Raw genomic sequence first — 12,284 nt, 5'->3', positions numbered from 1 at the left:
GAAGCTTAAAAGCCAATTAACCTTCATAAGCAAAACATATAAAAAAAACACACAAATGTGCTCAAACTTTCATAACCTGCCAAAAATAGGCATGGCCAAAAATGTCAGCGCGATACGCGCAGCAAATGTTTTTCTCCCTCCTGATATTTACAAAATGTTGAGAGGTATGTCTGTGGCATCTTCCAGCAGCCCTTCTGGGATTTGCCAGAATCTACAGATTGAGCCTGAAAAGAAGGGCTACGGGTTGGGCAACGTTGATATAAAGTATATGTGTTGCCAGACTAGAATTAGAGAGAGACATTACCCACATAGGTGTTTAAGGGTAGAGGTTATTCCTTGATGAAGTTTTGTTATACTGACAGGACAATGGAAATTGCACTGTTTGACTATAAATAAATAGCCACTATTTAAAGGGGTCATACAAGCTAAACTTGAACTTAATGCTATATTGTTTTTAGAGTGTTTTTAAGCACTTTTCATGGCATGATAAAGTTTTAGCTGTTCTTACACTGCTGATATATTAATCTATAAAATTACTGTGTAACCTGAGCGCCCTCTGCTGTTCATGCTGGGCGACAGCCAGAGAGAACACCAAACACTTGCTTCCCCCAGCGGCACTTTATATATATCAACAATTTTACATTAAACGGTGCTTCACCTTTAACTTAGTTAAATATGTTATAGAATGCATTATAGTTAAGATGCATTATAATAGAATTTTATAATGCATCTTTCTATTCAGACCCTTTCCTATTCATATTCCAGTCTATACAGTGCTGCACAATATGTTGGCACTCTATAAATACATGTTAATAATAATAATAATAATTATTATTAACATCAATGCATGGTTGCTAGGGTAATTTGGACCCTAGGAACCAGACTGCTGAAAATATAAACCTGAGAGCTGAGGAAATAACTCAAAAACCACCAATTGAAAACCAATTGCAAATTGTCTCAGAATATATAATAAAATAGTTTGAGGAGAGCACTCAGAAGCAGGTCTGCTGTGATCAAGCTTTATTCCAAGACTACATATTACACAACATGTTTTGTGCTTTGCGTGCCCTTTCTCAAGTGTCTCAGAATATCACTCTCTAAAGCAAACTAAAAGTTCATTTAAAGGTGAACAACCCCTTTAAGCAATATTTAATCGGCATGCCCCCTTTAAAGGAGAATTCAACCATTTAGCCAAAAAAAACATACCCCCCACCCCATGTAGACCTCCTTCCGTCCTAGGTTAGCTGCCCCCGGGAAATGCACCTAACTTTATACTTACCCCTCGGTGCAGATTCAGGCATCAGACTTTACTGCAGTCATCTTCCGGTTCTTCAGCAAGCTGAGTGGGAGACTGGGTGAAGAGGCACATGCGCAGTTGGAGCAATGGTTTGTGAGAATTGCAGATGCACCATAATGGGCGGAAATTGCCGAAGCGCCAGAAGAAGTCACGAAGACCTGGAAGATGGCTGCGGTGAAGTTCGATGCCTGAATCTACACCAAGGGGTACGTTTAAAGTTAGGGGCATTTTCCCGTGGAAGGAGGGAGCTCGGTCGGGGGGTTTTTTTTTGGCTAAATGGTTGAATTCTCCTTTAAGAATCGCTGCCACTCATCATTGGTGTGTAATGGGTTAACTGAACTATGATAAATCTTTATTTACACTGCAGTGCTTGATAGAAGACATTTCAAGCCCCCATATTACTCTGAGAGCTGCGACTAAAAAGCATTACGTTTGCACCGGTGCAGTAACTAATACCTACCAATAAGGTGTTTAACTCTAAACTGATGATCAGTAAATGCTTCCTGCTGATTGGTTGCTATAGGAGATTAGAACAGTAGCACATTTTGCCCATTTTATTCCATATCTCCATTTCAGTGTTGGGCATATAATATAAAATTAGAGAGTGTGTGACAGTGGGAGCTACTTTATAAAATACTGCTTTACTGAATGCTTGATACAGGCAATTACGGTACAAGTACTATACAAGTAAGTTCATAAAACGTTATATTTATTCTGTAGAATGCTTTACCAAACAAGAGAAAACAGCTCTAGAAGCTCGCTCTGTTTGTTTAGGGTAGCAGCTGCCATATTAGCTTGTTGTGACATCACTTCCTGACTGAGTCTCTCCTTGTTCACTCATAGCTCTGGGCTCCTTTTACAGCAGGGTGGGAAGGAGGGAGTGGGAGAGGAGCAAACTGAGCATGCTCAAGCCCTAGCCCTGGAAGTTTAAGCTAAAAACAGGAAGTCTGATACAGAAGCCCATGTGTACACAATAGAAGGAAAGAAATGCTGTGTTTCTTTTGACAGAGAACTCAGAGGTGTATTTACATAGACCTTTCTGATAAAGCTTACTTAATTTTAGCTTTTCCTTCTCCTTTAGAGTCATACATCATATGCACTGCTAGTTGTTAAACCTTGAGGATCAAATACATGCCATGTCTTTAAACAGAGACATAAGTCATCTTTGAAACTTTAAGTGATACTGCTTTAGCAGGATAATAACCCTGCACACAAAGTAAAGTCCAAGCAGAATTGGTGGGTAGGAATGGGCTTGATAAAACTTGACTGATCTGCACAGAACCCTGATCTCAACCCTAAAGAACACCTGTAGAATAGATTGGATGTCAATGTGAGCAGGTTTGATCAATATCACTGCCCAACCTCTTACACATGAATGCAAGCAAATCCTGCCAACATGTTCCAGCATCTAGAGGAAAGCTTTTCCAGAAAAGTAGAGGGTAAAGGCTATTTTAGCAGCAAAGAGAGGAGCAACTTCATAATATCCTTAGAAAGGCAGGTGCCACATTCTTTTGGCCATACATTGTACTTGTTCATTTACAGTTGCCACCACATCTCTCTTTAACACAATCTCATTTTAAAAACCACATGCTGGACAGCTGATGTTAATCGGCAAAGATTCTATGTGGTCATTTAGAAAACCAATATGTACCCAAAAACACAACCAGTGCAGGTATGCAAATGGGAACTAGCCCACGTGGCTTATAGTGCTAAAAAAAGCTGCACCATTATTTGACGAAATAAACCACAGCAGTGTCGAACTGGGCCGGTAGGCCCGGCCTCTTTTGGGCCACGCCGGCCCAGATCAGCTCCCTGAACTTATTCTCCTCACTCAACCTTTATTCTTCTAGTCTCTTTAGTTATACATACTATGGTGCAAATTCACTAACCTCCGTAAATTTGCCAGCGACGGCTTCGCTCACACCGCCACACTTCGCCAGGTGTAGATTCGCCAGGACAATGCTAATTCAGTAAAATCCGAAGTTACGTCCAGGGCGCCAAACTCTGGCGAAGTTGCACTAACGTTACTGCACTAAGCGATGTGAAGTGCTGGCTAATTTGCATACGGCGGGGAGTTAAAAGATAAATGGACGTACATGTTGCAGCAAATACATTACACTACAAAAGCCCAGGGAAACCTTAATAGAATTAAATAGAGTTGTTATATTGCCCTATACATGTGCCCAGTGTATATGTGCCATATGTTAGGAAATGTATGGGGGAGCCCGGGTACACAAAAAAAATTTTTAAAATTCTTTGCAGCCTATCACCCTGAAAAAACTAAAAGACGAAGAAAAATTAAAGAAGCCCTATACATTCCATTGCACTTCGCCTGGTCTGAGCTGGCGAAGGCAAGTCTGGCAGAACAGGTAACGTTCAGTAAAATGCGCATCTTAGTGAATTTGCAAAGTAATGCTCTTTCGCTAGAGCAAAACTTGCCTGGCGTAAGACTGCGAAGTAGCGCTAGAGTCTCCTTTGTCTCCTTTGCAGGCGAAGTTACACCAGCGCCCGTTCGTAAACCGGCAAAGTACCAAAATGATAATGTAGCAGCAACTGGAGCAGCAGCAGTGATTGAATCCATGGCTGAAGAATTCATGGATCAAAAAGATATGGCAGCACAGGAACTGCACTGACTCAATAGGCCACACTTACAAAGCAATGCTCTGTGTACTTAATAAACGATGTATGTACTGCACATCTAAGCAGAAATAAATGCCATATGAACATTACTCTTATGAACCCTACTTACAGGGTACACTTCCCCTTTAAGAGCAGGGAACAGAGTTGACTTCCTTCCTAGTGCTGTGGCAGTTGGTTCAGTCCGTTGGTTGCCATCGTGGTGAGTGGTAAGTGTATATTCTCTCTGGGAGAGATTCTTTGTCAAATAATGCTTATTTTAATGAAAAAATAGGGGAAATTGTTGGGTGACATCCCCAGACTAACAGATATTGATCCTCTTACTGATTTTAGTGAATTTAGAACATTTTCCCAGAAAATGGGTCTTTGGAGACGCCTTTAATCTTAGTGCTGGTTGGGAGATACAGACTCAGGATTTGGCAGCTATACAGGACTGACAGCAAATTTACATGTTTTCTACAGTAACTCCATAAGAAGGTAGCATTTGGGGACCCCTGTGCCTCATGATAAAATACTTATTTTTATGCCCAGTATTGACAAGCTCCTTAGGGTTTTGCAACTCAGCCCCTTGGGTATCTGCCCTGCTCTTATGTACCAGCCTTAACATGTAACTGAATTTAATGGAATAAATAGCAATGCTTCTTCCTTTTACACATTAACATTTATTTATAAGTCTCATGGTTTAAGAGCAGAGATGATAAGTGACATTACCCATAGGGATTTGACAGTTGGTTTGGTCCGTTGGTTGGTTGGAGTGGTAAATGTGAGAGATTTTCTGACCAATACCCTTATTTTAGTAAAATAATGGGGGAGGGGGGATAGTTGGGGGACAGACAAGCGGATGTTGATCCTCTTACTGATTTTAGAGAATTTTCCCCTAAAATGGGATTTGGAGATGCCTTTAATCTTAGTGCAGAGATGAGAGGTGACTTTACCCCAGGGATTTGACAGTTGGTTTGGTCCGTTGGTTGGTTGGACTAGTAAATGTAAGAGATTTTTTGACAAGTAACACTTATTTTATTAAAAAAAAGGGGGGAAATAGTTGGTTGATGCCCACCCAGACAAGCTGATGTTGTTCCTCTTACTGATTTTAGAGAATTATCCCCTAAAATGGGCTTTGGAGGTGCCTTTAATATTAGTGCTGGTTGGGAGACACAGACCCAGGATTTGGCAGTTATACAGGACTGACAGGAAATATTAACTTTTTCCCACTTGGAGTCCAGATAACATATGGGGACCCCTGTGTCTCACTATAAATACTTTATTTGTGCTTTGTTTTGCCCCTCTGCCCCAGGTTTCTGACCTGTTCTGATATAACAACCTTAACATGAATTTATTGGAATACATAGAAATGTTTATTGCTTTCATGTCCTTTCCCTTCAAATGTCCTGGCTGTGGAGGGGGGGGGGGCAACAGGGTACATGGTAGGGAAAGCATTGATTACAATAATAGGCAAAGGGGGTAGGCAAAGATGAACACTGGACAATCTGCACCTGGCCAGTGATCTTATGTACAATACATTAATTCTCACTATACCAATGCTCATTTCTGATTGGCTGCTGTGAGGTACTGTATTGTATATAGTGTCTGTGTAGGGTAAAATGGGCAGATCTCTGCTTTCCTCTGTACTTTATGGGAAATATTAAGTGTTAAATGCATTTTCATTGAAACTAATTTGTCAATTTATTCTCTTCCCTATACAGATTGCTACAGTGGACGGATTGCTTTTTTAGCAAATTACCAGCGAAACAGCATTGTTTTTTTCCTGGCTTCTCCTTAGTTCAGATTTTAAGATTCTTTTCTGAACATATATAAGGAGAGCCAGTAATTAAAGAGGGAGACCCTCTGGGGTACCCCGGCCTTGTGCCAGCCCCTCTACCAAAAGCCAGAACATCTCAGGCTTTTTTTTTTTTGTTTTTTTTTTAAACATCATCGGACATCTGAAGAGCTTGTTTTAAGAGGTATTCTTGCAAATCCAATTGATAAAGTTTATGATTTCTTTTACAGCAAACCTGCCCTAAATTATGGGGGAGGGGGGCGATTTGTAAGGTCCCACATCTCTTTCCCAGGCCTGTGCTCGTCTTCTTCAAAAAGTGAAGCGCACCTACACAGGGTAGTTTTCTGCAGGTCAGACTGGTAATCTAACTGGCCATCTAGGGGGAAGGATTAAAACTAGTGATGGGCGAATTTGGAGCTAAACGGCACCATTTTTTTTTACACCAGCAAATTTTTGCTGCGGTTTCGCAAATCGCGGGAATTTGCGCCTTGCGAATAAATTTGACCCATCACTGATTAAAACAGACAGGGACATGGAAATTCGAAAGAGTTTAAAATTTGACTAACTTCTTGATATTTTGAATGGTCACTCCCAGACTTGGAGTGATAGCTATTGTTTGGTTGCTAGGGCTTAATTACCCTAACAACCACACAGCAGTTTGGAAATAACATTGGGAGATGAATAGTAGATGGGCTGAAAATAAATAATGACACCAGTAACAAGAACACAACGTGAAAATGATAGCACCACTTTGTACCCAAATCTTGCCTAAAGTAAGTGTCCATGGGGGGGGACAAATACTATTATTAGAAACAAACTAGTGCCTTAATCCCCAATTTTTGGGTTGTATAGCTCCATTAAAAAGAGAATATTTAAAAACGGTTCTTTTTTACTTACTGAAAATCTGTTATTGTTTAATGATGTCGTTTTACTTAATTATTATGGTAACATTTCTGAAATATTTATTGCACAGAAGCATTTTATCTCATTTGCACTTGATGCACATTATTTAACATAATCCTTGGTCCTTAAGGCAACCTTTATTATTAGACATTTTATGTCTCTGCATTTCACTCACCGCCACTCGCAATTAGTGTGCAATAACTGATTCTAATATTTTCTAATATTTCCCAGAAATGTCTTTCCCTTTACTAACCTGTAGAATTTTGTATGTAAAACACATGAGGGGATCCGCCATTATCTCTGGAAACTGCATTCTACTTCTGTACTTCTAGTGTTTAGGCCGGATCGCCCACAAATCCACGGTTTTGTTAGGGCACAAATGCCCCCGTGTTCCACAGCCCTAATGTGATGTAAAACAATAGTTTTAATTTTAATTTAATTTTAATTAAAGGATTCCTATTATCACTCATACTTTCTTGATATGTAAACATACCTTTAACAGATGTAACAGCCACTTTTCCAAAATTTAACCCACTAATCCAATATTATGCAAGTAGAAAAACTACTTTCTGTCTGTTTTATCAACTCCATTTGCTATGTCTTATGTTATGGTGCAGGGACACTAATCAGAACAGAGCTGGTTATGGGAAGCAGGCACATTGGGTACATGCAGGGAGAAGAGGATTCTATGGGAACATTAAGATGACTGAGGTGCATGATGGGATGCCCTGATCATGACATTATAAGCAATATAAAACTACATCTTATTGACATCATTTCCCCCTCTATAATATGTGTAAGGCATCACTCTTGGCGGTAGAAGTTCAATATTGCTCATTATACTTTTAGCTCCAGCTATTCTTCAGGGGCTTAGAGACTTGGGCTTTCCACAGTGCAACACTGCTGCTATAGTTCCAGAGGTAAAACAGAGTGGCAAATAAGCACATACCATGGCTAACACTATATGGCTATCTAGGTGGAGATTTACAATATGGAGAGGTAAATGGGAATCAGAAAGTTTCACACTTTGTGAGCAAAATATTTAATCACATATATTGTAAGAAAGTTCTAATGAGTTAGGTGCCAGAGTGATGTGTACTTGCACTTACAGGTACCTGCAGGGGGCTTGCTGGAATGATATGCTAGGGGTATATATTCACAGACTTACAATTGCAGCTGCGCTCTGGATACTATGGCTTAATTACCCTAACAACCACCCAGCAGTATTAAAATAAAATTGGAACGATGAAAAGTAGATGGGCTGAAAGAAATACTAACACCAGTAATAATAAACTCTTACAGTTTGGTGTTTGAATAATTAGCATTTTTATTTTGTGCACCGTTAAAATGTTGATCTATATCTCTCTCTCTCTCTCTCTCTCTCTCTCTCTCTCTCTATATCTATCTATCTATCAACCAAGAAAGTCCAGACAACTTGCTTGTTCATCAAGAAAAAACTTTTATCAAGCAAGTAATAAGTACAACGTTTCGAAGCTCCCGCTTTTTTTATCAAGCTTGATAAAGAAGCGGGAGCTTCGAAACGTTGTACTTATTACTTGCTTGATAAAAGTTTTTTCTTGATGAACAAGCAAGTTGTCTGGACTTTTTTGGTTGATATATAATTTGTCCTTTGGACTAGGTCACAAACCAGGGTTAATCTCCACTCCAAATGTCAGAAAAACAAAACAATAGAATAATTTGATCCTATAAAACAAAGTGCAAATCAAGGGTTCACTTAACACCAATACTGATGTGGCCACAACATTTTGCTTTTAACACAACTCCTATGAGAATAGTGCAATAAGCTAAAACCTCCTCAGTGACGAGGTAGGCCTTACACTGCCAGCCCTCCCATTTTTGAGGTAGCTTAATATGCAGAGTTTTAAGCCAATCCTTCAGCCACATCCATCATACTGCCCCCCCGTACCCATGCCAGTAGCCATCCATACTGCCCCCTGTACCTGTGCAAGTAGCCATCCATTATATGCCATCATACTGCCCCCTGTACCTGTGCCAGCAGCCATCCATACTGCCCCACTATGCCAGTAGCCATCCATCATATTGCCCCCCTGTATCTGTGCCAGTAGCCATCCATACTGCCCCTTGTACCTGTGCCAAAGCCAACCATCATACTGCCCCCCTGTACCTGTGCCAGCAGCCATCCATCATATGCCATCATACTGCCCCCTGTACCTGTGCCAGTAGCCATCCATACTGCCCCCCTGTACCTGTGCCAGTAGCCAACCATCATACTGCCTCCCTGTACCTGTGCCAGCAGCCATCCATACTGCCCCCCTATGCAAGTAGCCATCCATTATATGCCATCATACTGCCCCCTATACCTGTGCCAGTAGCCATCCATACTGCCCCCCTGTACCTGTGCCAGTAGCCAACCATCATACTGCCTCCCTGTACCTGTGCCAGCAGCCATCCATACTGCCCCCCTATGCCAGTAGCCATCCATCATATTGCCCCCCTGTATCTGTGCCAGTAGCCATCCATACTGCCCCCTGTACCTGTGCCAGCAGCCATCCATCATATGCCATCATACTGCCCCCTGTACCTGTGCCAGCAGCCATCCATACTGCTCTCTATACCTGTGCCAGTAGCCAACCATCATACTGCCCCCCTGTCAGCAGCCATCCATCATATGCCATCATACTGCCCCCTGTACCTGTGCCAGCAGCCATCCATACTGCCCCCCTGTACCTGTGCCAGCAGCCATCCTTCATATGCCATCATACTGCCCCCTGTACCTGTGCGAGTAGCCATCCATACTGCCCCCCTGTACCTGTGCCAGCAGCCAACCATCATACTGCCCCCCTGTGTCAGCAGCCATCCATCATATGCCATCATACTGCCCCCCTGTGCAAGCAGCCATCCATACTGCCGCCCTGTACCTGTGCCAGTAGCCAATCATATGCCATCATACTGCCCCCCTGTACCTGTGCCAGTAGCCATCCATCATAACACCCCACTGTACCTGTGCCAGTAGCCAACCAAACTGCCCGCCCTGTACCTGTGCCAGTAGCCATCCATACTGCCCGCTGTACTTGTGCCAGTAGCCAACCATCATACTGCCCCCCTGTACCAGCAGCCATCCATCATATGCCATCATACAGCCCCCTGTACCTGTGCCAGCAGCCATCCATACTGCCCCCCTGTACCTGTGCCAGCAGCCATCCTTCATATGCCATCATACTGCCCTCTGTACCTGTGCCAGCAGCCATCCATACTGCTCTCTGTACCTGTGCCAGTAGCCAACCATCATACTGCCCCCCTGTGTCAGCAGCCATCCATCATATGCCATCATACTGCCCCCCTGTGCCAGCAGCCATCCATACCACTGTACCTGTGCCAGTAGCCAATCATATGCCATCATACTGCCCCCCTGTACCTGTGCCAGCAGCCATTCATACTAACCCCCTATGCCAGTAGCCATCCATCATATTGCCCCCCTGTATCTGTGCCAGTAGCCATCCATACTGCCCCCTGTACCTGTGCCAGTAGCCATCCATACTGCACCCTGTACTTGTGCCAGTAGCCAACCATCATACTGCCCCCTGTACCTGTGCCAGCAGCCATCCATCATATGCCATCATACAGCCCCCTGTACCTGTGCCAGTAGCAATCCATACTGCTCTCTGTACCTGTGCCAGTAGCCAACCATCATACTGCCCCCCTGTATCTGTGCCAGTAGCCATCCATATTGCCCCCTGTACCAATAGCCAACCATCATACTGCCCCCTGTACCTGTGCAAGTAGCCATCCATTATATGCCATCATACTGCCCCCTGTACCTGTGGCAGTAGCCAACCTTCATACTGCCCCCTGTACCTGTGCCAGCAGCCATCCATACTGCCCCCCTATGCCAGTAGCCATCCATCATATTGCCCCCCTGTATCTGTGCCAGTAGCCATCCATGCTGCCCCTTGTACCTGTGCCAATAGCCAACCATCATACTGCCACATGTACCTGCAGCCATCCATCATATGCCATCATACAGCCCCCTGTACCTGTGCCAGCAGCCATCCATACTGCCCCCCTGTACCTGTGCCAGCAGCCATCCTTCATATGCCATCATACTGCCCCCCTGTACCTGTATCAATCCATACTGCCCCCTGTACCTGTGCCAGTAGCAATCCATACTGCCCCCCTGTACCTGTGCCAGCAGCCATCCACACTGCTCTCTGTACCTGTGCAAGTAGCCAACCATCATACTGCCTCCTGTGTCAGCAGCCATCCATCATATGCCATCATACTGCCCCCCTGTGCCAGCAGCCATCCATACTACCCCCCTGTACCTGTGCCAGTAGCCAATCATATGCCATCATACTGCCCCCTTTACCTGTGCCAGTAGCCATCCATCATAACACCCCACTGTACCTGTGCCAGTAGCCAACCAAACTGCCCCCCCTGTACCTGTGCCAGTAGCTAACCATCATATTGCCCCCGTACCAGCAGCCATCATACTGCCGCTCGCCCCCTGTACCAGCAGCCATCATACTGCCCCTGGAACCAATCTTTACCTGTGCTAGCAGCAGCCAAAAATAAATTAGATCATGCGGCCCCCCACCCCTCAAGTATCTATGTACCTGTGCCAGCCCAGCAGCAACATTAAAAAAAATGGCCCCAAATCTGTACCTGGCTGTGCCAGCAGCAGGAACCTTCACAGTACAGAATCCAATCTTCAGTGCCTGCAAACAGTGTGCAAGGCTGCGAGCACTGAGCCTGACTGAGCCACACCAACGTGCCTGTCCACCAACTCTCTGTCGTGTAGGCGCCAGTGGCGTCACTAACGGGCGTACGTGTGTGACGCAAGACGCGATGCGCCACCAGGCAGCTCTTAAGCTGCAGTACTAAGTTGCCGGCAAGAGGGAGAGGGTGGGCGGAAGTGCTGGAAGGAGGCGGGAGGTTTCGCCCCAGGCAAGAGTGCCATGAAAACTATAAAAATAATTAAAGTAAATAATTAAATAATCACTTAAAAAAAAAAAAACCTAAAAGAAAAACAAAAACAAAAAAATTAAAAAAAAAGTGCGCCCCTCACTGATGGCACCCTAGGAAGCCGCCTACTCTGCCCACCCCTAGTTCCGGCCCTGACACACACTGGCACACATCGCCAATTTCAGTAATGTATAACATTTAAACATATATTTCTAACATCAACAATGGCAGCTGTGAAATGATTGGTTGCTCTGACTAATCCAGTTTAAATCAATGGGGATAAGAAGTTTGATATGATCATAATATTAGCACTTTGCCCATATCTGCTTCCATTTCCCTACCTGCTCAGGTGTGTAGCTGTGAAGTTACAGAGAGGTGCTTGTCTTCTGTTTGTGATTTACCAGCACTTGTATTCTTTATCTCCACTAAAGCAGTGACTTATACCAACCTTTCTTTTCTTGTACAGGAGTTTCAAGATGGGCGCCAAAGTGTGTGGCATCTCATGTCGGCACCGGCATACTGAGGTAAGGCAGATGGAAATATAAAGCTGTTCTTTTATACCTGACAAAATAAAGGGGAACTGTCAATGCAAAGAGAAGAGCCTTAGCTTACAATAAATATTTTTTAACATTTCTCTGATGTTCTTCACAAATATCATCATTGTACAATATTCATTATAGTTTGGGAGAATATCAAGAGCTTAATAATTTTTTCAAAATTTTTTCC

The 12,284-nt window shown here is 43.5% G+C and overlaps 1 long non-coding RNA gene across 1 annotated transcript in view; it reads right to left on the bottom strand.

The window, feature by feature from the left end:
• The window catches only part of LOC108705513, a 91,226-nt gene that overhangs the window by 40,856 nt on the left and 38,086 nt on the right, over positions 1-12,284 (bottom strand). Inside the window, exons 14-15 of the long non-coding RNA XR_005963299.1 lie at positions 12,007-12,119; positions 6,868-7,014 (exon numbers count right to left, since the gene is read on the bottom strand). This is a non-coding gene — a long non-coding RNA (uncharacterized LOC108705513). The remainder of the gene's footprint in view (positions 1-6,867; positions 7,015-12,006; positions 12,120-12,284) is intronic.

This window comes from Xenopus laevis, chromosome 8L (assembly GCF_017654675.1).
Source record: "Xenopus laevis strain J_2021 chromosome 8L, Xenopus_laevis_v10.1, whole genome shotgun sequence".
Lineage (NCBI taxonomy): Eukaryota > Metazoa > Chordata > Amphibia > Anura > Pipidae > Xenopus > Xenopus laevis.
The sequence above is the reverse complement of the archived record's forward strand: the minus strand, read 5'-3'. Positions and strand labels throughout refer to the sequence as shown.